Source organism: Amblyomma maculatum, chromosome 2, assembly GCF_055883805.1.
Source record: "Amblyomma maculatum isolate TAMU_Amacu chromosome 2, ASM5588380v1, whole genome shotgun sequence".
Classification (NCBI taxonomy): Eukaryota; Metazoa; Arthropoda; class Arachnida; order Ixodida; family Ixodidae; genus Amblyomma; species Amblyomma maculatum.
Window position 1 is genome coordinate 78330718 of NC_139345.1, and position 25324 is coordinate 78356041.

A 25324-nucleotide genomic window follows, 5' to 3' on the forward strand; every position below is an offset into this window, starting at 1 on the left:
AGTTCCTACATGTCAAAGAATCCGAGCTGAAGAATGCTAAAAAAAGACGCAAAATTATTTTTGGATTGATACATCGAGTAAATACGTCGAGCAGCAGTAAAAGAGCACTTTGAAAACTAGCAAAACGGCAATAAAAACTGACACATAATATTCAAAGGCTACCTGCGAATCGCGTTATAAATTTGTAAAGCTTTGCGTGTAAGCCGCGCAAAGCTTAAAAGTGATTGCAAAATAGTATCTACACATCCGTTTCCTGCAACAGCCGGAGTCTTAGTTAATTCTCTTGTTTTGTTTAGTCTCTTCCTCTGAAGGGAAAATATGCATAAGCAGAGTAGAAACACTCTGCTTATACATATTTTACCTTCAGAGCTCAAACCAGTACTCTAAACATGGCACCCCTCTACTGGAAAGGCTGGAATTGTTGCATGGGCCGTTCAGTGAACGTCACCTGATATCATTATAAAGAATGCATTGGATTAACTTCAGCATAGGCTTTTTGTTTTCCTACTTCTACCTTTAATGCATACTGTCAAATGAAGTTCGGAGGATAAAGTGCTCACAGAAAGCTCAAAATAGGTTACAGTCTGCCTTATGAAGTAAAACAAACGTATAGGACCAGAGATTTACAGTAAAGTTGCCATTTCTTTGCTTGATTACAAAACCTACTCAACCTTTGATTGTTTTCTCACCTTTGCGTTTTCTCCTTAACGATACATAATTTGAAAAGAACCGCGTAAAGTGAGATGTACGATTTGTTTTTCTTCCAGCAAGTTGAAATGGTTCTGGTGTTTTTGTACGAGAGCGGCGGTATACGGTTGCATAATTGTTTGCGCTGGAATGTTATCCCCCCCTCCTAAGTTAGAAAACTTAGATTTTATTCGTCGAAGGCTTTTGTGGCACGCGGTGCTGCTTGCCTAAAAAGCAGGAGGAAGAAAGGAAAAATGTCTGACTGAAAAAATTGTTGTAATCTAAGGAAGAACCGTGGCCACAAAGCGTCAAAAAGGCCCGGTCTCGCACATAAACACCTGTTCTCTTTTGCAGCATTGAAAAATTTGAGGCTTCTTTTTTGCCGAAATAAGCTTTCGAAATCGAAAGCATTAATAGCGGCAAAGCACGAGCGTATATAAAGCAAGCGCCATATCTTATATCAGCCATCTAAGCTTTTGCTTGCTTCTTTCGGACTGCTGCTGTTCGTGGCTGCGAGATACATCCCAGCAAATCTTCGATCGCAAGCATACGTACGTAGGAACTGCAGTTCTCTGCCGCAGTAATGCGGATAAACTTGTACGCACCTTACCGGAATCAGTAAGCATGTTTCGACTCATGTACCTACCTCTTGAATCGGTGATTATAACCTCTTCACTTTCGCTGGATGTGGGTGACAAGGCAAAAATATGGAACTTGTTTACTCTCATTAGTAAATACTAGGCATGGACGACAAAACGACTACTCATGGAGCTTTCACCTTCTCCTGTGTTTCAATGCCAACAAGCTGTGAAAACGCTTCCTTAGAAAATAATTATCTTGATTTGTATGTTGTTGTGCACTGCAGAGGTACCATTTTAACTTTTCTAAATTACTGAGGAAGGTTAATGCGATATAAATGCGACAATGTCGATTAAATAACGTTCGCACATATCGGTGCACGATGTCAAGTTATCCGTTGAGCGCCCATAACGCTACAAAGTGACGAAGAAGACGAAGAAGTCTCCAAAGTGGTAAGTGTGATTACTCTTTCCTCGTCTGGGGAATATTTCCGCAGGTCGTGTCTGGCGTACATGATCTAGACCAGTCAAAAGTTGGAAGAAGAGATCAGGGCCCCAGGAAGAATGCAGAGTGCACTCATTTGAAACAGCAGTAAAAGGCGTAGTAAGAATGATCGGATATGGATGTAATTTAGCAAGAAACTGCATTGTTGATTTCCTAGGTAGTCCGTGCCGAGTGCATGCTGAACGCCCTCGCAAAGTAGAAGTAGCTGCCGTGTAAATTACGGGATGAAACAGCCAGTGGTGGCCCAAACATACCTGTCTCGTTTATTTTTATAATACGTGTTCCTAGAATTGGGCTAGAACGCCGCTTTACTGCGCACTTTGTTGCTTGAAGGTAAACACACTTCGTTAAATGTTTCGGCGAGAGCGCTATCTAGGCAACACAGCATGGGTTTTTATGCATTTACAGCGTCCCGAATCTTGTGAAGGTAAAAGGAACCGCGATTGCCTTACCTCTGTAGTTTAGAACTTACACGAGCGCTACGAAAATCCGGCTTGAAGGATTAGAACAGACTCCATGAGCGTTAACTCTTAGTCTATTGTACACCCGGTGAAAAAAAAAGAAAAAAAAAAAGCACTCTAAATCAGGTTGGCCTCCCCACGCTAACGCGATTTTTTATTCTACAACAGGCTCGAAACCATGAACATAGTGCAAGCCTTCGTGCTATCGGCCTGTGTCAATGCTGGTAAGCCATTTTGAATTGCCTCGCAGAGCACAAGCTAAGAAGGCATTTTTGCAGATGGCCTCCATGGGGAGGCATTGAAACGCTGAAATGAGTTTGATCGGGTGCTGCTGGGACAATAAAGACCTAATTGTACATACCAAGGAGCGCAGGTTAGCCTAGTGATGTCACCCCCTCCCCCTCCTTCACCCCTCACAGAAAAAATAAAAATCTCCGATGAATGCATTTGAGGCCTGCACAGATATAGCTAAAACACGCAGAATATTAATGAATATTTAAGTGTTCTACTCTGTAGTCTCGTTACGATGAAAAATGTAAAGATTCCATCAAATTTCCCTATAAAGCATTGAACTGAGTAAATGTTGGTATGTTAAACTAATTGTGACTTGGAGGGATTACCTTACAGTATGAAAATCTCGTTACAATCGTCTAGCTGTCATGGAAAGTGAGTCCGACAACGTCATGTTTTTAAGAAGAAGTTTCATATTTATTCAACGGATCCATAAGTGTAGAAAGTTCCCATAAATGCTCTCTAATGTTTTATTGGCTGTAGTGTTTCCTACTTTTTCTTTACCTAGAGATCCATGCTCAACAGCATTTCTATGCCGCGATATCGTCTTGTTTTTGAGGGAAGCAAAATCTAATGCAATTTGCTTTAGAACTTTTCTAATTCGCTGGTTCTCGTTTCTCGTGCAATCAGCAAGCACATTCTGAGCAGCTCTCCAGCTAAGAAAAAAAAAAAAAAAGAAACACACACCGCATTTAGTTAAGCAAACCACGACACGCATTAGTATTACTCATGTATTGCAGCAAGTGAGATATGTCTTGAACCTTAAAATATGTAGTACAGCTAGGTGCATTACGTCTTGTTAATTATCAACTTTGAGTTTCCAAATACATCGAAGAGGAACCCCGTCAGTGAAACAAAGGGGAAACTACCGTTCCTCCCCTTGAGTATTTCACAAGCAGTACTGTTCAGAGTAAAGAAGATAAACGAAATTTTGTCTCGCTTCGCTGAAGGCATCGAAAGCACTTGCGAGCACCACTGTGCGGGTCAGACTGCCTGCATGTACGTACGTGTCTTTGTGTGCACAGCTCTGCCATTGTGTGCATTAGTTTAAACGCTGAGCTGTTATTACAAGAGTTATTTCGCTTCTTTTGCGGACATTAGCGAGAAGGAGAGGCAGCCGGCGGGCACCAACCTCTCCACGTACGCTCATTCTCGTGGAAGTAAACGAAAAACAAAACGAGAGGACGAACCGAGCTATCTGTACACAATGGGTGTCTTCTCGCCGTCGACGAAATGGGAGCACGCGTATATATCCTGCATCGTACACGTGGCGGCCACGCGAGACCGGACGTGTACGACACGGCAAGCGGATGCCTTGGGCAGCACGCATCAAACATGAAACGGCGTGGTGAATCATTAATGATGATTTACTCTCTCTGCGCGGCTGCCGCGATTTCCTCTGTCTACTTTTCTTCTTCCCTTTCTACATATAGGTGCGGCCTTCTCGGGTAAGTGCATTTCCATATTCCATTACTAGTGTCTCGCTTTCGCCGACTCCCCGCGTGATTCTCCTTCGCTTCTGTCCGGGTCTATGCTGCGTGCGTGTGTGCTTGCGTGCGTGCGTGCGTGCGTGCGCGCGTGCGCGCGTGTGTCTGTGTGTGTGTGTGTGTGTGTGTGGACGTGTGTGTTTCATTCACTGCACTCTGCGAAAGGAGTTTTCGTCTAATTTCGCTCGAATACACGACGGGTTGACTGTAAAGCCTGGTGGATGAAGCGCCTCACCAGCCTTGATCGATTCCAGAATGGTTTTCTCCAGCCAGTAGAGGTGCGGCATATAACTATATCTTGATAGTGTTTTGTTTTTGAGCGTTAATGCATACGAATTTTAGGGATCTGAAGACGTTGGTGCTTTTCAGTTTTAACCGGCATTTTAAAAAATTAATCCAGTGTTAGCCAATGAAGTTTAGGACGGATGGAAAGCGAACTTTTAATCTGGTAGAAGGAGCCTGAGGTTTTGTTTCTTTGTGTAATTTTTGTTGATTCATTTGTGCGAATAGTAATTTTCTAGGTAAACGGGAGAATAAAAAAGAAACACTGGTGTGTTACATATCTTCTTTATTTTTCGTCTGCCAAAGCCTGTAAATAGTAGGTTTCACTGAAGTATTTTATATTCTTTACTATGAAACAATTTTGCACACCCTTTTTTATTTCGCTGGGTTTATCAATGGGAGCACAGTGCAGTTCTTCCACTGCGCCACCAGCTAATTATCTAAGTGCATTGTCGTGCTATCACTGCCTCTTTTAGATGCTTCCGCGCATATTCGCTTTAATAATGTGCAGCTTTTTCGTGAAACCACTGGTAATCGGTAAGTTATTCAAGCGATCAAATCATTAGGCTTACGGGGAAGAAAAACTTGTAGATATTCACGATTTACGCTCATAGCTTCAGCTCAACGGCTCGCATGGCTAAAGAAAGGAAGAACGGAGAGAAGAACGAACAAAACGAAAGACAAATCTCTTAAATCTTCCTTGCTTTAGCCGCTAGAGCCGTCGGGCTGAAAACTATGGGCTTAAATCATGAATACCAACTAGTCCAATAACTAACACCATCGAAAATATTCGCCGTAGTTTACAACAGTAATAAGACGTTTCCTAGCCTCAAACACTAGCAGCGAAGGAGTGTACGAATCACATTGCGCTTCAGTTCAATTGTTTCATTCATTATTTTGTTTCATGCACTTTCTTAGAGTGTGCCATGTACGAGCACTAACCTATTTTCACTAACCTATTTTTGCTGCCTCGTTAATGAACCACTCGCTACATCAGTAACTATAGGTAATCAATTGATGAAATATTTAGCCGAATGCTGAATCATTATCGCAGCCTGCCCTTTTTCTGCCGAGTTGTGCGCCGACTGGTGCCAGGAGCACGGTTGCGTGAGTGGCGAGTGCACGTGCGGCGTGTTGTGGAGTTGCCGCTGCACCGGTTGCTGCGACGAGGTCCCCGACGTGCACTGCTCGGATCTCGACTGTGTCCGAGACAAAGGACCCAGGAACGTGTGCGTGGGAACAGCCTGCCTGCCAAACATAAACGACCCCTACTGCCAGGAGTCGTGAGGAGCTGGAACGCGCTCTAAGGCGTCCGGACAATAAACATGAAAAGGCGATGTTGAGCTACAAATATTTTGTACCGTCGTACAAGCCAGGCAGATCGCATTTGGCGCCAGTGCTCTGAGGCTAAGCAGTTCTGTTGAGGTAAGTTCTAATCCAACACAGATTCCAGAAGAACCGGTGATCGACGAAAATATAAACTTGATCTCCGCTCCCGTATAGAGCACTTGCAAGCGTTCCACGATGCTGTGGATTTACAGCATTGAATATCAAATTGTTGCGCCGCAAAACTATTACGATGAGCTAAGTATCTCAGTAACGACTCGGGAAAGGAGCTAGGCTAAGAAAAATGAGCTCACGGAATTCAAACAAGCGGCAGGGACCCACGTACAGAAGGTAAATCGCTGCTGCAAGTGACCATAATAATGAAAACGATACCGACGTCAAGACGAGTAGGCAGGGGCCAGTTAAACGTTTTTTGTTAGATCCAGAAAAAGAAAGAAAGATAAAGGGGACACTCAAGCTTCGATCTTATTAAAAGTAGACTCGGTTGCACCTTTAACACCTACTTTTCAAGCCACGATTTAAACTTTTGTTTTTGTTTCAGTTGCTTTTTGGTGAAAGGAAGACACAGTACCCGTCTCACTTTTCGGTGGACGTCTACATTTACAGTTAACAGCATACAGTCCACGGTACATATGTTTACAGTTCGAACACCTAGGCTCCAAAGTGACTTACAGATGGATTCGATGTAAGAAGCAAACAGGTATGAGACTCGCCTAAACGCTGCGCAGAGAACAGTTGGGCCATAATTTTGATATCAATTATTATGTGCCTGAAACCTGTTTCAATTCCGTGGGTCTGCGCGTCGCTTTTTTTTATTTGCGTGCTGTCTGCAAATTTTCACGTTACAACAACAAAAATGTCGATGCCGCCATTTCTGCGCCACGGGGTTTTAACAGTAACACAGAAAACAGTGGTCGAGTCGACGTTTGCAATCACGGTGTTTTTCCGCTCTGCTTTAGCAATTTGTGAAATGCAAAATCATCATAAATGTCTAACGTATGCACAGACACATTCACTCACTCACTCACTCACTCACTCACTCACTCACTCACTCACTCGCTCACTCACTCACTCACTCACTCACTCACTCACTCACTCACTCACTCACTCACTCACTCACTCACTCACTCACTCACTCACTCACTCACTCACTCACTCACTCACTCACTCACTCACTCACTCACTCACTCACTCACTCACTCACTCACTCACTCCCCGCATATATAGTGCAAACGCAGCCACTTTTGTTATTTTCCATTTGGGAGCATTGCACGCGACTCTCAATATAAAAAATAATTCGATCTTCAACAAGACACGCGTCGTGTGCCCGTTAAACACAACGATAAGCAAGCAAGTTATGGACGGAAAGGAAACCGCACTCTACTTCTTGTTCCCAAGATCAACCAGCTCGTGCGAAAACTTGTATGCCTAAAGCTGGGAAAAAAGTGTTTTTAGAAGGAAGAGAAGGAAATCTAACTCCTAACAGTGCACTTCAACAAAGCACGACACTTGTCAAACTTCGGGACGTAAAAGCGAGAAATCTATCCCAGTGATGAGCGGTTTTGGCGTGCCTTGGGTCGATATACTCACCGTGCTTTCCTTTTTACTTGAAAAACGGAGGACCCAATCTGTCGACAGAGCCGTCGCAGCCTGGTAAATGGATTTCAGATTGTCGGAAGTGTTCTTTGTTTGTTTTTATTTTTGTTTTGGTTCAAAGGTTAGCACTTCTGGGCGCACCAGAGAGCCATCTAAGCCTGAGGTCAAGGGTCGTGCTTCTTCCGTCCCCGCGATTACGCAGCTTAAGGTCATGTTAGGAGACGAAACAAGTTAGTGCTTGAATACAGAGAGGATTGCGGTTGGTGACAAACCCTACAGCACGGTTTGCGCTGTAGTGGAATTCATTTATTTATGATTTCAGAACATCCCCTACGCGAAACGCCACTTACGAGACCCGGGTAGCTATATCATATAGCGAGAGCCTAATGCCTGAATTTAGTGGTGAACAGTGGTTGCACTGATAGCCGTACTTCTTCGATAGCCCTTAACTTGAAGAGTCCTTGAGTTCCTGCAGTGCAACAGGGGAACGACAATGGTCGATTTGCAATAATGGACAGACTAACGGACATGCTTCTTCCATGCCGCAACTGAACAACTTAAGGTTTACTCGGTGCCAAACTGCCTTTTCTTTTTTTGAGAATGAAAATTCAAACTTCTGCCGTAAATCACCTTGTCTTGTTAGTAATAATCATTAATACTGAAGCAGCATGTGCACCCCCGTCCAAGTTCATAGCTCTCTTCTAGCTACTTTCAGGTGAACACGTCATGCGCCTGCTACGATCACCCTTTCTTCGCAACGTGACTGATCTCCCCCGACCAAGTGACTTTGTTGTTACTCGTATTCAGTCTTGTAAGGTGATAACGGTATTAGGCACATCGATTTACACATCTTTTGGGATTCTAACAAATTCCTTATTGCTTATGGTATTAAAAAAATGCTGGCTGAAGGCTTAGCTTGGTTAAGCCTGGAAGATTGCAAAAGCAATACCCTTGGCTGTGCGTTTTTCGGCGGCTGCGCCCCGACTACTGCAATGAGCCGAGCCACAGCCCCATTTATCCTCCCAGCGTCACGTCACAAACAGCGAGCGCCCTCTCTCGGCTGCGACACAGCGCCGTGTATGGACTCGCCGCCACCATCCGATGGCGCGAGCTGGGGCCCCGTGTCTCGGTCTGGTGTGACGTCACACGGTCACGTGAAAATGGCGTGCCGTCACCGCTCCGGCTCCTGTAAGGACTCACCGCCACCATTCGATGGCGCGAGCTGGGGCCTCGTCTCTTGGTCTGGCGTGACGTCACATGGTCACGTGAAAGGTCATGTATAGAGGCACCACGACATGCCAAAGGCTCGAAGTACTAGCAGTATTGCTTTCGCAATGAAGCGCATCACAGTAATGTGTACGCTGAGACAATTTCATTCGTGTTCTGTATTACTCGCAGGAGCTTGTGTTGTGATTGTGTGAATGTTCTGAGCCTACTATAATAGAAAAGCGCTGGATATATATTGTGGAAAACGCCTCGCTTGAGTCGTTCCTTTCCTCCTTCCTCTCTGCGCTTAAAAAAAAAAAAAAACTCACATGAGAAACTCGCAAGAATGCACACTCCGGCAAATCTAAGTAACAGGACCGAAAGCGGTCGCTGGGAATAAATAAAACGTAGCACATACGTGCGCTCTGCAGGAAATAAAACATTTACACGCAAACAAAAATGTAGAATAGGACTCACACGCCAACAATCGACTGATTTGCGATTGAATACAAGCTCCGCTATCAAAATACATGACATAAAATAACTCTATTACACAACTAAGCTTCAGACCCACACGCACATTTATATGTAGAATCGCAGGGACAATCGGGGATCTCCAGTCGATGAAGAGAGCGCACGATGGGCGCATATCAACACATTTCCTATCTCAAGTGCCGGTGTGGTCGTCTTTGTTTCCTTATTCCGTAACCTCGCAAACTCAGCCGTTTGCAATCCTCTCCGCTCTCCTTCCAACTTTCCTTTTCGGGTGCCGACCACTTGAGCACGTTTTGTCCTCGCCTGTCAATAACGCTATACCAAACGCTCAAAGTTCTCATTACGGCCTCGCGGCTTTCGCTCTTACGTGTTCTCGCTGCCAATCGATCGCCGGCTCCTTTGATTACAATTTCGATCGCCGCGTACCTCACAACTGAACTTTTCCTTCTTCCCCAACTTCTCTTTCTTTTTTCGCCTACTTCTTTTTCTTGGTCTTTTTTCCGGAGTGCCTGAGGAGCTTATTTTGCAGTTGCTTCCTTTTTCCCTGCATCCTAAATGATCCTTTGTTGCCACCATCTATTTTATTTATTTTTATTTCATCTTAATATTGACTCTATGCTTTACCTTGCGCTTCTATGCCTTCTATGCGTTGCTACCACTCGCCCTCCTCCTCTCCTCCCACACACACGTACCTTGCTTCTGAGGACTTGCATTCCCGTCTTTGGTGAGGCGCTGTGCGTATGTTCGTGCTGTCGTCCCCGGGAGAATTCATTTTTAGTCTCTTTCATTTCTCCTTTTGTTGCCGGAACGACTTCCCTCTGTGCAAACTCTTCGAGCATTGCTGTTCCCCTTCCGTTCTGCCTATCACGCTTTCCTACTGTGTGATCCTTTTTTTGTGTTTGCTTACTTCGCGAGAGACGTTCTCTTCTTGCCGCGCCGCTATTCCCAATATTGCCAATCTCCTGTCCGCGAGCCGTTATCCTCCTTTTGGAGACACCTGCTGCTCCAATGTTCGATCGACCTAGCTCCTCCTTTCGACACGCTCTTCGTGGAAAGACTAGTTTGTTGAATCCCTTTTAATGCTCGTCAAGTGGATGCGAAATTGATGCTGCTCAAGTTTTGGGAAATTACCGCTTTTATTCACTTTCGGTACCCGGCGAACTGCTTCGCCTCTCCCATCCCATTATATAAGCTTTGCTCCAGATCGACCTTACTTCTCACGCGAGGTCAGCATTTGCATTGCATGGCTGGTGTAAACACTCAAAATATTCTGCTGCTCCGGCAAGAATTTGATGTATCTAAGAACAAGTTTGAAAGTCTGGGCGCCATTAACAAGGTATGGCAAGACGGCTCTGCACCCGAGGCCTGGAAATCAGCCATTGTGATCCCAGTTCTGAAACAAGGGAAGCCACCGACGGACCTCTGCAACTTTCAGCCGATTTCTTTAACGTCAACACTGTGCAAGCTGACTGAAAAAATGTTAGCTACACGATTGTTCTGGTGGCTGGAGCACCACAGTTACTACCACTCCCGCACAAATTGGCTTCCATCCATCCATAGGCAGTGAAGACGGGCTGGCTGTTTTGGCCTCGCAAGTTCTGTCGTCAACCGCAATGCGCGTACCATTCTCGCGATGGATGTCAAAAAGGCGTATGATAGCATTAGCCACGCCGCCATTTCGAATTGTATTGACACGCTGCATTTCCCTCTTAGGTACGCAGTTTCGTAAAATCCTTCCTTGAAAACAGAAGATTTGCAATACGGCTTAATTGTTGATTTCATCGAATCATTTGTCCCTGTTCGCGGTGTACCCCAGGGCTCGGTACTGTCACCAACGCTGTTTAACATTACCTTCATTCCTCTTGCATGACGCTTACATAATGTCCCTGAAGTTAACTTCTTGCTCAATACTTATGATATTGCGGTGTGGAGTACACACCACAACCTGTTTACTCAAGCGGCAGCCTTGCAGTCAGCCTTGGATATTACTGCCAACTGTGTTAAATCTGTCGGCCTAGAGCTTTCACAAGCAAAACTATGTTCACGTCGGTCACCAACCGCCGGGGTCGCCGTAAACTCACGGTGACGTCGATCCGTTTCCAACTATCTGGAATCTCCTTTCACGAAACTGAGACATTGAAAATTCTGGGATTGTCGATTCGTCATTCGGGAACGGGAACCACCTGGCTTTCTCAGGCTGAAAAGCAGGCGATGCAGACCTTGAGCTTTTAATAAGACGTATTGCTCCTAAATCCGGTGGCGCTCGCTCGCACGTCGCACGCCATTTGGTGACAGCGGTTCTGCAGCCACGCCTCATTTATTAAGCACAGTTTCAGCACTTGACAAGAGCTCAATGGGATAGTCTAGAAGCAATAAATAGAGAGGCTATGAGAACCATCCCTCGTCTCCCCCGCATCACACCGGTCGTGGCACTACAAGAGAACGCTCAGCTCAACACATTAGATGAACTGGTACAGCAACGCCATGATGCTCGTAGCCTTAAGGCGACCCTTTTGCGCTTACCGCGAGCACTCCGGGCCTATGCTACATCGCACACCATATTGCCGCCGCCATCGCCAGTCCTTCCTCTATGGAAGTTTGTTCAAATGAGCGAAAACAAACCTACTGACTTTCATAGACCAACCACATCTTATGCGGCATCATCCCTTCGTGAAAGGATCGCAGAGCAAGACACCAAACTGCCCCAAGGCTCAATAATTGTATATGTAGATGCCAGCATTGACAGATGTGAAACGACAACTGCAATTCATTGTCCTTGCAAGCCGGCGCTTAATAGCGCATCTAGATACCAATTTGCAGAACCTCCTTCTTCTTTCTGTGCGGAGCTGGTTGCGGTTTAAGACGCGCTTTCCTCTCTATCCGTCACAACCTTACTACCTACAGCCAATATTGTCATCCGCACAGACGCCCTACAAGCAATACGTCTGCTCCGACGCGTGAGGCGCAGCACAAAAATCTGCCAGAATATACATCGTCTAGCGGCTCGCATCACGGAAACCATTCGAATTGAGTAGGTCCCACGCGAGCTACTCAGTTCGCAAACCTCTGCAGATTCTGCAACCTGACCGGCGACTATAACTTCATCAATGACACGCTTCCACACTATGAATAATGCCACTTTGCTTCTTAAAAGAAAGGAGCACCTCCGGCGCACCACACGTGCTCTTGTTCCACCGTGTGCGGTATCAATGACACGCTTCCACACTATGAATGATGCCACTTTGCTTCTTAAAAGAAAGGAGCACCTCCGGCGCACCACACGTGCTCTTGTTCCACCGTGTGCGGTATCAATGACACGCTTCCACACTATGAATGATGCCACTTTGCTTCTTAAAAGAAAGGAGCACCTCCGGTGCACCACGCGTGCTCTTGTTCCACCGTGTGCGGTATCAATGACACGCTTCCACATTATGCATGATGCCACTTTGCTTCTTAAAAGAAAGGAGCACCTCCGGCGCACCACACGTGCTCTTGTTCCACCGTGTGCGGTAACCTTACCCAGCGGTCTTACTCGCGCAGAGGAGGTTGCGCTACAGAGGATCCGGGTCGGGGTTGCCCTCACGCTTGCTGTAACACGAACATGGCCTCAATATCAATATTTAAATCAGTGTCCAGGATGTCCTGTCTGCAAGTCACAAGATCACGAGGCAGATATTCACCACTTGTGGGTTTGGCCGGCACTGAAGCTGACGAGAACTCGGCATCTGGCGGCAGTGGGCCTTTCGCCGAACAACTCATCTTCGTACATTGCTTGAACGCAAGGGCCTTATAATCGCTCTTTCTTGAACTTTGTTAGATCAGCCAACTTTTTTCTTTCAATTAATACCCTTTAAATTTTTTAACATAGTTCATTTATACTTTGAGGCAATAAACAACGTTATATATATATATATATATATATATATATATATATATATATATATATAAAGTTTGTATTCCGACAGAAACAGCTCTTACTAAACCAAGTACTCAGACACTGTCATGTGTGTAACGATAAAAGATGTGAAAATAGAATGCTGCAATAATGAGCTTTAGCTCATGTTTACATGATCTTTATCCCATGGGTACTATACCGGAAATTCCAACGCTTACTGGCTCTGTTTGCGTGGTTAGATTATGGACAGCTTTTCACAGTGAAGAAACTTGGGACTGGTAGCAGGGAGCGTGGTCCGAGTCAAGCTGGTAGTAGAATCTACTGCATAGAGGAGGCATGCTGAACACGAAGAAAATAGCACCTATAGAAAGTGTAAAAATGCCCAAGATATGTGAAGGGCCACTAAGCTGGTCACGATACTTCAAGTATTTTGAATTGGTCATACTAAACCACGGTCTGCCACTTCGCCACATTATTTTATCTATGAACTAAGTAAGTATATTTTGCTAAAGTTTATTTCTGAATCGCATCCCCTCCCCCCCCGCCAAAAAAAAAAAAAACGAGCACAAAATTCTTAAAGAGAAGTCGAGAACTACCATCCGCCGGAGTTGCATGTTTATGCAAATATTATGCTTCCCACTGCGGCGGCTAAGCTTTGTAATATATCTGTTTGCTTACCCCCCCCCCCCCCCCCCCGCCCCCCTTCCTACACACACACGCACGCGCACACACACACACACACACACACACACACACACACACACACACACACACACACACACACGCACACGCACACGCACACGCACACGCACACGCACACACACACACACACACACACACACACACACACACACACACACACACACACACACACACACACACACACACACACGCACGCACAATTGTTGTAGCGGCTTCCTGCATTTTGTCACTAAAGTTCTTCGATATCTTTGAATTCGGCGAGGGCGAAACGGGCGATATTCTGATCTTAGACTGCCGAGGGCACTTGTTGTCATGGCCTTCGCCGAGCTGTTGCTTTTGATGGCTACACGGCCACTTATTAAATTTCATAAGTGCGTAGCGAGTCTTCCAGTTTTTAATTTATATTGTCGGGCGGGACCACTCTATGAGAACAACCTTCGTGACCCAACACTATAGCCACGATGTGCTGCCCTTTATATGCAGGAGACATGAATGCTGCCATGGTTTCAAAGTCAGACACAATAATGGTAAAAATAAATGGTCAAAGTGTACCCAAAATGTTCTCAACTTATATGGAGGATTTGCGGTATGTTACTGCAGAGGCATAGTATTATCAGCTTAATATAGAGGTTTTCGCGTCTAATTGGACATTAGCTTAACTCCAAGCGGGTAATGATTTGAAAGGCTTAAAATCTACACAGAGGCCATCAGTGATCACCTAAATCCACTATAAGATCACATACAGTATGTAGCAAGGGTTACACGTTTTCTCCACCCACAATACTATCTGTGTTTAAATCCACATAGCCACCGGCTCATGATACTGTACGTGAATTGTTTTCTCGGTCGTAGACTATGTGTGATACCTAAAGCAAGCAGAAGTGATTAAACCAGTTCTCAACTGGAGACAAGTAGATTTTCACAGCATGAAAAAAAAAGGCGAAATTAGATCGAAATGAAGCCAGAGGTCATGCTCATGCTTGGTTGTGAAGCTGACCTTTCTTCTTGTTATAGATCTGTTTAACCAATGCTCGTTTAATCTGTTTAACCAATGCTAAGCACGACGTATGCTCTAGAGTGTTTTGAGTATTTCCTGCCTGATTCATGAGTGCCGATCAACATTATATTCAGTAGCGCAAGATCACAAAATGACAGCCTTCCCTAGTAGAATAAAAATGCATAGCGTAAATTACAATTCTGCCCTAACATATCCATGTGGTTATGGGCAAAATGAAGCCACTGACACGTGATTAACATTCGTTTTAAGCACGAAGCTCATCACGTCCAGAACCTCTTCTGTGAAACAACGTTCTTATGCACAGCAGTGAAGCTGACCTTTAGGCGAGAGGAATGGGATGCGTTGCTAGAAATCCACATCGAAGGTATGTGCAGACTGGGGGAATGTTACACCCAGCAGGCTATTGTCGCAGTCTGTAGCCTACATTCTATCTGTCATGATCGGTTGGATAGGGAATAGTGAAGTATTCAAGTTTCGACAATTTTTTGTTGCTCTGAGTTTGAGAAGAATTACAGTAAAGAATGCGCACAAATGTATGTGCGCCCGTTCTCTTCAAGGTGCTGAAGAATTGGTGAAACAAACACCATCTGAAAGAGAGCTAGGTACTAGTAAGAAAACTGCCAGTAAATTATTGGTTATATTTGCATCCCCCCTGAAATTTTGTGCGTCGCAAAATTTTTTTTTTCTTCGACCTAAATAAGCCTTTGGGATAAAATCCCAATTCATCATCCCGCGTTGTAGAGATCGCTAGGCAAATTTAAAATCTTACGTTTCTTCTCGCAGTTTGCGGGAACATTATGCTGGTACCCATATGAAGTGCAGAAATAACTGCTCCATGTTTTCACAGAAGTCCTGGAGCTTACATCTATTACAGAAACCATGCCTGAAATTGTTTTTACTTATCAGGGTGTTTCAAAACTGCTTAATAACATCAGGGCCGCCTCCGCCAGCGGCCCTGATGGTGTACCTACCTTTGTTTTAAAATCATGTGCGAACGAAATTGCTCATTATTTAGTCACCTTGTTCCAAACATCGCTTAACTCGGCATGTTTGCCAAATGACTGGAAAAATGCTAATGTTGTCCCAGTGCATAAAAGCGGTTCGAAAATGTCTGTTGTTAATTACCGACCCATTTCTCTGACTAGCGTGTGTTGTAAAACATTGGAACATATAATTTACAGTGCAGTCATGAAACACCTTGACTCTCACGAATTCTTTACGCCAGTTCAGCATGGCTTTAGAATGGGTTTTTCCTGTACCACCCAGTTACTTGAGTTCAGTAATGATCTGTTTTCCTCTTTTGACCACGGATATCAAATTGATTGTGTATTTCTGGATTTTAAAAAAGCCTTTGATTCTGTACCTCATGTGCTATTATTACATAAGTTACGTTGCCTTGGTCTGCATTCCAATATCCTCGACTGGCTTCATTCATATCTCCAGGACCGCATGCGGCCTGTTGTAATTAAAGGTTGTAACTCCGATTCCGTAAACGTCTCCTCAGGTGTGCCCCAGGGGTCTGTCCTTGGACCCCTTCTTTTTCTCATTTTTATTAATGATATTGTTCTTGACCTCATCTGCCAAGTTCGGCTATATGCTGACGACTGTGTGCTTTACCATGTTGTGGAAAGTTCTTCTGACGCATTAAAACTTCAGCGAGACTTAAATTTTATCCAGCACTGGTGCTCAAAATGGCAAATGTCTTTGAACATTTCAAAATGCAAGCTTGTCTCGTTCACTCGTAAGCGTTCCCCTCTACCGACCTGCTACTCAATAAATAATGTTCCCCTGCAAAAAGTTTCTGAATATAAGTATTTCACCTCTAACCTTACGTGGACGAGACAAGTTGAGCATATTACATCGAAAGCCTGCAGAATGTTTAATTTTTTAAAGCGTAATTTCAGCAAAGCGCAGTCAAATGTCAAGCAGCTCCTGTATTTCACTTACATAAGGCCAATACTTGAATATGCATGCCCTGTATGGGATCCCCAGTTTATTTACTTATCAGACATGCTCGAACGCGTCCAAAATAATGCTGCCAGATTTGTGTCTAATAATTATAATTTTTCATCTAGTGTCACGTCTATTAAACATCATATTGGTTGGGAATCTTTAGCTCACCGCAGAAAACATTTCAGACTGCAGATCATGTATCGCATTTATTTTGGAAAGTTCAGCATTGACAAAGACCGGTACCTGCTTCAACCTCACTTTTTGTCTAGACGACTTGATCATCAGTGGAAGATCTGCGAAATAAAATGCCGGACAGATGTGTATAAAACCTCGTTTTTTTCCACTGACGATTAATGAGTGGAACCGGCTGCCAGCTGGCATCACTGAGTGTTGCACTGAAAATTTATTTCGGGGTTTTTTATCGGATGTGTGACGTGGCGCCCAGTTCTCTTGCGTGTGTTTCCTTCATTACTTTGTTTTTTGAGTGTTTTCATCACTTTGTTCGTCGCGCAGTTGCCGCCTTTTAGATGCATGTTTTTCATTCCGCATTATCACTTGTGTCCTGTTATTTTCTTCATTTTTATGTATTTTATCACTGGCGTTCCCAGCAAGATTACTTGTCATCTCTCCCCCTGCAATAATGCCTTCGGGCGCTGCAGGAACTTGTAATAAATAAATTTGTAATAAATAAATAAATTTACTTTATAAATTTCAGCACTTACTAATAATATTATTATTACCGTTATTTGTGTATGAATGTGTGTGCGTGTGTGTGCGTGCGTGTGCGAAGCAATGTGCTTATGCGGGGTACACATCCACCACTTTAATACCATCAACCGGTGACATCACGTGGAAAGTCTTTAGCCAATTGATGGCAGGCTACTCTAAAAACACAAACACGATCCCATAATGCACGTAGGCGGGCAACACGTCCGACATCAAGGACAAAAAAAAAATATCTTGCGCTGGAAGGTTTCGCCCACCAAAGCGTACGTTGCACATTGGACGATGCTGGCAGATGATTCCGGAGGACAAGCACTGTGTAACACGCAAGTTCCATACCCTCACTTTAAGCCACCAAGATAGCGGCTTGTTTTCATCGAACTTTCAAGCCGCTTTTAGCGACAGTTTTGCAAGTACACTCGACATACTCGTGATGGACCTGTGGCGTGTGCGAGGGCCCACGCGCGTGACTACGAAAGGAATGCTTCCGTGTGATATTGTATAACGCAGGCTACAGCTCTGCCGAATCCCCATATAGGCCAGAGCATGTCCACACGCTGGCAAAACGGGTCGTTGTTCCCCAGGCTGGCCGCTCCATGATGTCTCTGAGTCATGCGATGCGAGCTGGGCGTGCGCTAAAACGCTGCCACAGTTCGCAATGGCACCCGCTTTGTGACGGCGCTTACAGAGAGATAGAGGAGACATCGCTTACACCGGGCACAGTAGATGGTGCCATATCAGGGCAGTTTTGCTTACTTTAATGCACAGTGAAAGCTATCGCTCGCCAAAACATCTCGCGTACACCATTTCGCACACGGCCACCGACAGAAGCTGGTTGAAAGAGCAAGGGGACGTACAGTTAGCGCTCCCACGAGCTTTCGTGGAATGATGGACCGACGAACTGTGGATTTCTCAAGGATTTATATGGACCTCAAGGATTTGCAGGCCATATCGTTCAGGGCTATGGGACGACGAAAATACTGAGTTTGGTGTTGTGTGTGTTTTTAATTCTACTAAAGGTTTTAATCCGCTACGTCCTCGTTTAATTTGGAGTAATGGACGGGCATGCCCACACTGGTGCTGCGGTTTTGCATGAACTTTGTTGCTAGACTGCACACAACACGTGACCACCCAGATCAATGCGAGGTGACAAATGTGCTGCACACAGAATCTATAGAAACGCGTGAAATGAATTAACACATCGCTGATGCGATGGAGAACGCATGCACTGAATCAACGCCTTTGTACACGCGCAAAGACAAGTGCTATTCCTTGGATGACGTCATCTGCATTGAATTTAGAAATGCTCAAGCACCTCAATTTCGTTTTTTCGTAAGTGCATTATACCAAGAGAGAACGCTTTTATTCTGTATACGCGCAAAGGTCTGGAGAGGTGCGTCGTCGGTTCGGTTAGCGCCATGCCAGTCCCTTGCTGAAGATTTTCGATCTTGTTTTTGACTTTTTTCGATTCGGGCACAAAAGCTCACAACTTGCCAAGCATTACGTTCGGGAGAGGGCAAGGAGACAAAGATCTTCTCCGTCAAGTATCTCTGTATCTTTGTATCTCTGTCAAGATTGCAGATGATAATGGAAGCTCTGGGGTGCTTGAGATGAATTCAATGATATGGTAATAGATATAGTTACACTAACGAGGCGCAATTACTGACAGTTATTTCACGGACAAAAGCTTTGACTTTTCTAAACATTTAGGGAAGGCCTGTATTAATTAAGTACAATCTTCGCGACGATAGAATAGGGTGTTTAAAGCTCCGAAGCGGCGCACGATACATTATAAGCGTGCCGGAGCCTTGTCTGTCACCTGCACTTTCAGTATAAGCATGTGGGCGAGGGCGAGATACCAGTGGTGATGGTATTCTCATAGGTAGTTGATGGTTGTGTCGAGCTGAAGAGTCGTATTCAGGACATTCGACTACGCAAACACTAAACAAAAAAGACCACTGGCAATTGCAGTTTATTATTTACAGCAACAATCGGGACGCTGCGTTTTTTATATGGCGTCATTTTCCTTGGCGCAGCAAACTAGGTGCAATTCTTCGCCCTATTTTCAATCACTGAAGTGGCATCAAGAAAACGAGTCGCGCTTCTTGATAAACGAACGGAGATCAGTAATTGGTCGAACAATGACGTCACTCCTGACGTCATGAGGTTATTCCTGAGCATTCGTACGAGTGTAGCGGAAAAATGGGACACTAATATATGTCGTTAGCAACATATGCGGCAGCGCCATTGCCCCGGAGGGATTGAACAGCTGGGTGCTCTTTATAGGTATGCGTGTAGACCTATCTTTATAAAGTGGTCTTATAATTTAGCCCTGCCCCTATGAAGTCACCCACACTTTGATAAATGCCGAGCAAATTAAAAAAAAAAATATCTATACCTTTTTTTCATTGGCCTGGCAGTAAGGCAACGTAGCCTGCTGGATCCAGAATTAAATACGCAGGAAAGGAGCGAGAGGAACGTGATAAGCATCGTTAAACCGAAAATTTGCGCATCTTTGCCCTTCAGTTTTGTTCACAAGATGTGCAGAGGAGTTAGCAGCACTCCTAGTTAAGAATAGTATTCGCCCTTGAGGACCCGAATACTTGAGACCGAGAACAAAAACGTTTATGAGAAAAGTAATTTATTCTCAGGCCATTGAAGCCCACTTTTAATGCCAATGAGAAAAAGAAAAAAGAAAGAAAGAAAGGACAGGCCGAGTAAGCTGGCATATATTCGTGCAGGAAAAAAACAAAATGAATAGACACGAAATCCCGCGGAAAGGGATGCTTGTCAAGGGATGAATGCACCGGGTCACTCGATCTTCATCAGGATAAACGGCGAAGAGAGGACCCTCCCCCCATTGAAAGCGAACGGCCCAGAGAATGGCGGCCTCCCATCCAAACAGGACTTCCGCATTTGGCTCACCGCTATCCCAGAATCCACTCGTGCGCTCCGTTCTCAATCCTGTTAGTCTCGCTATAGGGACGCTCGAAGTGTGCAGAGGAAGTAGCGTGAAGAGCAAAAAACAAAGGAGTACGACACCACCAACCGTAACAAATGCTTCTCTCCTCTGGCGGCGTGCTTATAAATCTCGCTCGCAACAGTTGTTTTTAGTAAACAGTTGTTTTCTCCTGTGTCAATTGTTTTTATCTCAAGCATTTTGGTTTAGTACTTAAACTAAGTAGAGAATGCTAGAGCTGTCATGAAAACTCGGCGCAGTATATTAGGCCAACTACACTCCATGCATACATATATAGTATTACAGGAAAAGTGGCCGCACAGCACAAGGGAAACTTTTCAGAATTTTCGCATTGGGGCTAGCCGGGCCAAAGAGTGGCACTTCTATCTGTACCTCGTCGGCCGCATCGCGCCCATTGCAAGCTTTCTTCTTTCTGGCATAATACATTCTCGAAGGAGCGCATGGATACCTTCGCTGAGCTCACCGCACACTTCCGCGCCGACCCACTGTAAGGTTCCGTGAACGATGAAGTGACAGGCAGACATCAGGAAGGCGAATGGCCAGCCTTTATTCCGTGCTCTGTTATATAGGCTCCGGCCAGCCCGATTGGCGAGGGCAATGATAAGAAGCGCGCTTTGTGCCGAGTGGCACGAGTGACGCAGCTTACGCTGGCCCACGTCTTATCGTAACGCGATATATCTTTTTTCTCTCTCGAAAAAAAAAAAAACAAAAAAAAAAAAAACAAAACTCATTACTTCAGGTGACTTGATTATTAAAGTTACTGTCGTACTGAAGGCACTGTGGAGGTCGTCTCTGCCTACTGGATCGTCTCGGGGGAGGAGTGTGCGCTTGTGTTGTAGCCGGAAGAGTGGCGCTCGAAGTTTCAGGAACTGTTGCAGGCGGTGTGGTCCGGTGATCAGCTTCTTCCACGAGACCGTAGTCAAGTGCCTCCGGATTGAAAGGCTCGCTTGTGGGAAGCAGATGTTGCCGGTTCCGCCTAAGGACCTTGTTTCTTTCGGTTAAGATTTTGTACGACCTTGGGTGCGTTGTGGCGATAACTTTCGCTTTGTGCGACCATATTTTCTTTTTGAATCTGACAGTTTGGCCGTTTTCAAGGGGTGGAAGTGGGCCTCGTGAATGATCAGTCTGATGCTTCTGTACTACCGTCTTGGTTTGGTCTTTGAAATCTGGCAAAGTTGACCTCAGCCGTCTTCCTTGTAACAGCTCTCCCGGAGACCGTCCATCTTCTAGAGGAGTCGACCTGTAACTAAGGAGGCCAAGAGAAAAATCATCCCCCGCTTCCATTGTTTTCTTCAAAATCCGTTTGATTATCTGTACTCCCTTCTCCGCTAAGCCGTTAGAACGGGGAAAGTGCGGACTAGATGTCACATGACGGAAGTTGTACTTGCTTGCGAAAAGGCGGAAGTCTCGACTGGCGAACTGGGGCCCATTGTCGGTGCACACTTCCATCGGGATTCCATATCTTGCAAATATGGCCCCCAGTTTTGTTATGACTGACGCCGACGATGTGTCGTTGAGCTCCTCGACTTCTGCAAAATTTGAGAGAGCATCGTACACAGACAGATAAGATTTTCCCCCGTACTGGAATATGTCGACGCCAACCCTATACCACGGATAGCCTGGTACCAGCCTCATAAGCAGTGGTTCCGCAGGTTGGCTGTACGCGTGACGTCTGCACACCGCGCATTTTTTAGTCATAGCAGTGATTTGTGCACTCAAGCCAGGCCAGAACACAAATCTTCGTGCCCTCGCTTTACATTTATTGATGCCCATGTGGCCTTCATGAATGCGTTCCAGCATCTCTTTCCGCATGCTCGCCGGCACTATCACTTTGCTGCCTTTTAGCACAATACCTTTCACTACAGAAAGTTCGCTGGCGAAAGGTTTCAGCTCTCCTTGTATGCGTGTTCCAGCATAAATACTTTCTTTTACTGCGCAAAGGTACGGGTCATTATTAGTGGCGTCCACAAGCCGCCTTAGCGTGGCGTCGCTCACGAAAGCATTCACCGTACTCACAGCATGGATTTCGATGTCACCTTCACCTGCTGCGTCATCTTCTGTAGTGGCTGCTGCGGCTTGTGACAGCATGTCGGGCAGAAGGAGCTGTTTTCCTGGAGCATATTGCATAGTGAAATTGTAATTCAGCAATCGCAAAAAGAACCTTTGAAGCCTTGGTGGCATGTCCCCAATTGATTTTTCAGCGATTGCAAGCAGGGGTCGGTGGTCGGTCTCTAAAATAATATGTCGGCCATAGATGAAGTAGTGAAATTTCCGACAGCCGAACGTCACTGCCAAGGCTTCTTTTTCGATTTGCGAGTAACGTTGCTCAACTGAAGTGAGCGTTCGTGACGCGTACGCCACGGGCCGCCAGTTATCGCCATGAAGCTGCAGTAGGGCCGAGCCCAAACCATTCCGCGACGCGTCTGACGCCACTTTTGTTTCTTTGCTAGGGTCGAAGATAGCAAGCAGTGGCTCCTCGCTCAGGCATTTGCAGATTTCTTGCCATTCTTGCGCATGGTTGGGAGTCCATTCAAAAACTGCGTCATGCTTAATCAAACTGCGCAACTGCGGGGTCTTTAGTGCCAAAGAAGGAATATATTTCGAAAAATAATTTGCCACGCCGAGTAGACGTTACACTCCCTTCTTATCTGATGGAACAGGTATTTCAGTTATGAATTTTCGAGTGCTTGGTTAGGAGTTATACCCTTTTTCGAAATTATGTCGCCTAAAAATTCGATTTCCTCGACTCCAACCTTGCACTTCTCTGCACTTAGTGCGAGGCCGGCCCGCCTCGATAATTCAAATACAGATTTTAAGCGTTGATCGTGCTCCTCCCTTGATGTTCCCCATACCAAAATATCATCCACGTAAACGTGCACACCCGGCAGCGACTCGAAGATTTCGCACAATATCTTCTGAAAGACTTCAGACGCGGAAGAGATGCCAAATGGCAGCCTTAAGAAACGGTACCTCCCAAATGGTGTTGCGAAAGTACAAATGAGCGAAGTCTTATGGTCAAGAGGGATTTGATGGAAGCCAGCTTTTGCGTCTAGACGGCTGAAAACTTTCGCGCCGGCCAACTCTCCTTCTATGTCTTCCCTCCGCGGCATCTCGTAATGCTCTCTCTTTATGCACGCATTAATCTTTCTCGGATCCATGCATAGCCTTAGCTTTCCGTCTTTCTTTTTAACAATGACAAAGGGCTCACCCAGTCCGTTGGCTCATTGACTTTTGTTATGATGCCAGCCTCTTCCATTCGTTGCAGCTCGTGGCGCAGGGGCTCCCGCAGTGCCAAGGGGTACACGCCGAGCGGCTTGAACGGTTGGGACGGAACCTTCACGGAGCACCATCTTGTATTGGCGTTGGACGCATCCGGTGCCTTGAAAAATGTCGCTGTACTCTTCAAGCAGCTTTTCGGAGCTGCTCTTTATCACCGAATCCACTTTTCGGGAAATCAACCCGAGCCGTTCCGCTGCCTGAAGACCAAGAAGCGCCTGACATCCTTTCTTGACCACGAAAAAATTCAAGCTGCAATTTTGTTCGCCGATAGCCACGCGTTGGTTGATAACGCCCAAGTGCTTGATTGTACATCCACTGTAGGATCGCAGGGTGGAACTGCTGTGCTTGAGCGGTGGCGTAGGCTTGATGTTCTTGTAGACAGAGTAAGGCAATAGGTTTGCTTGCGATCCCGTGTCCACTTTCAACAAAACGGCTGCATTACCAACGTTTGCCTAAACCATCCAGTCCCGTCGACTTGCCACGCTGTCCACGCAGATGTCTAAGATGTCGAAGTCTTCTTCATCATTGTCATCTCTCAATTCACTTACTTGTGCTGGTTTTCGGCAGCGTACGGCGAAGTGATTCTTTCCTTGGCATTTTCTACATGTCTTCCCATAAGCAGGACAGTTGAGTGCCTTGTGTTCTCTGCCACACTTCGAGCACCTTACTTTGTTTTGCAGCCTTGTTCCTTTTTGAGTCTCCTTCACAGGATCGACCTGTTTTTCTTTCTGTCCCCATGATTCGTTCTGAAGGGCTGCTGCTTCGAATGCTTTGCAGATTTGTTCCGCTTTGGGCAACGTGAGCTGATTATCCTGAAGAAGTTTTGCCCTTAAGGTCTCATTATTGATTCCAATTACTATCTGGTCGCGGATCATGGAATCGGTTAACCCTTCAAAATTGCAGTGTCGTGCCTGTTTTTTCACGTCCCGTGAAAACTGCTCAAAGGTTTCTCCTGCATCCTGGAATCTTGTCCGGAACAAGTATCGTTCGTACACCTCATTCGTCTGTGCGCCCCAGTAGCTGTCAAACTTTTTTACGATGGTCTTATAGTCCTCTTTGCTTTCGCCATCGTTGATAGTAAAATTATTAAAGACCTCGATAGCGTCGTCACCGGCTAAAGTTAAGAGCATCGCAGTCTTTGCTGAATCGCTCAACGGACTGTCATGTGGCTTCGCTACGGTAAAGTATAGTTCCAGCTTCTGTCTAAAGAGCTTCCAATTCTTGGAAACGTCCCCTGTGATGCGAAGTGGGTCTGGGGGTTTCAGAAGCTCCATCCTTGCAGCCTGGCGTCGAAGTCTTCTGTCTGTTCAGGGCGCTGTCGAGGACGGGGGACCACTCCTGACACCATGTAAGGTTCCGTGAACGGTGAAGTGACAGGCAGACATCAGGAAGGCGAATGGCCAGCCTTTATTCCGTGCTCTGTTATACAGGCCCCGGCCAGCCCGATTGGCGAGGGCAATGATAAGAAGCGCGCCTTGTGCCGAGTGGCACGAGTGACGCAGCTTACGCTGGCCCACGTCTTATCGTAACGCGATACACCCACCACCACAATCCTCCCTTACCACCAGGGAACAGCATCTCTGTCGACGATTGCAAACAAGGAGCCTCCCCACTCCCTCCCTATTATCTCACTATCAATCAATCCCGCCAACCTGCCCCTTCTGCCAAAGCGACACTGACCCATGCACTACTAAGCTATCCGGCGTATTGGGCTGCCGCAGGGCTGCCGACGTCATGGACATATTGAACACGAACGTTTGAGTGCGATGGGGTCGGGCGGGAACCCAGTGGGCCAGGGGGGCCCCAAATACCCTTGCGTCAATAAATATTGTTACGTGG

General features: G+C 45.7%; 1 protein-coding gene, 1 long non-coding RNA gene and 1 pseudogene across 3 annotated transcripts in view; 1 reads left to right on the forward strand and 2 right to left on the reverse strand.

The window, feature by feature from the left end:
• The window catches only part of Epac (Exchange protein directly activated by cAMP), a 747880-nt gene that overhangs the window by 369523 nt on the left and 353033 nt on the right, over positions 1-25324 (reverse strand). The window lies entirely within an intron of this gene.
• Positions 14830-25324, forward strand: part of LOC146199075 (uncharacterized) — a 58370-nt gene continuing 47875 nt past the window's right edge. For both annotated transcript variants that reach the window (XR_014704742.1, XR_014704741.1), the window contains exon 1: positions 14830-14914. This is a non-coding gene — a long non-coding RNA (uncharacterized LOC146199075). The remainder of the gene's footprint in view (positions 14915-25324) is intronic.
• On the reverse strand, positions 23373-24759 carry LOC146199076 (uncharacterized; annotated as a pseudogene).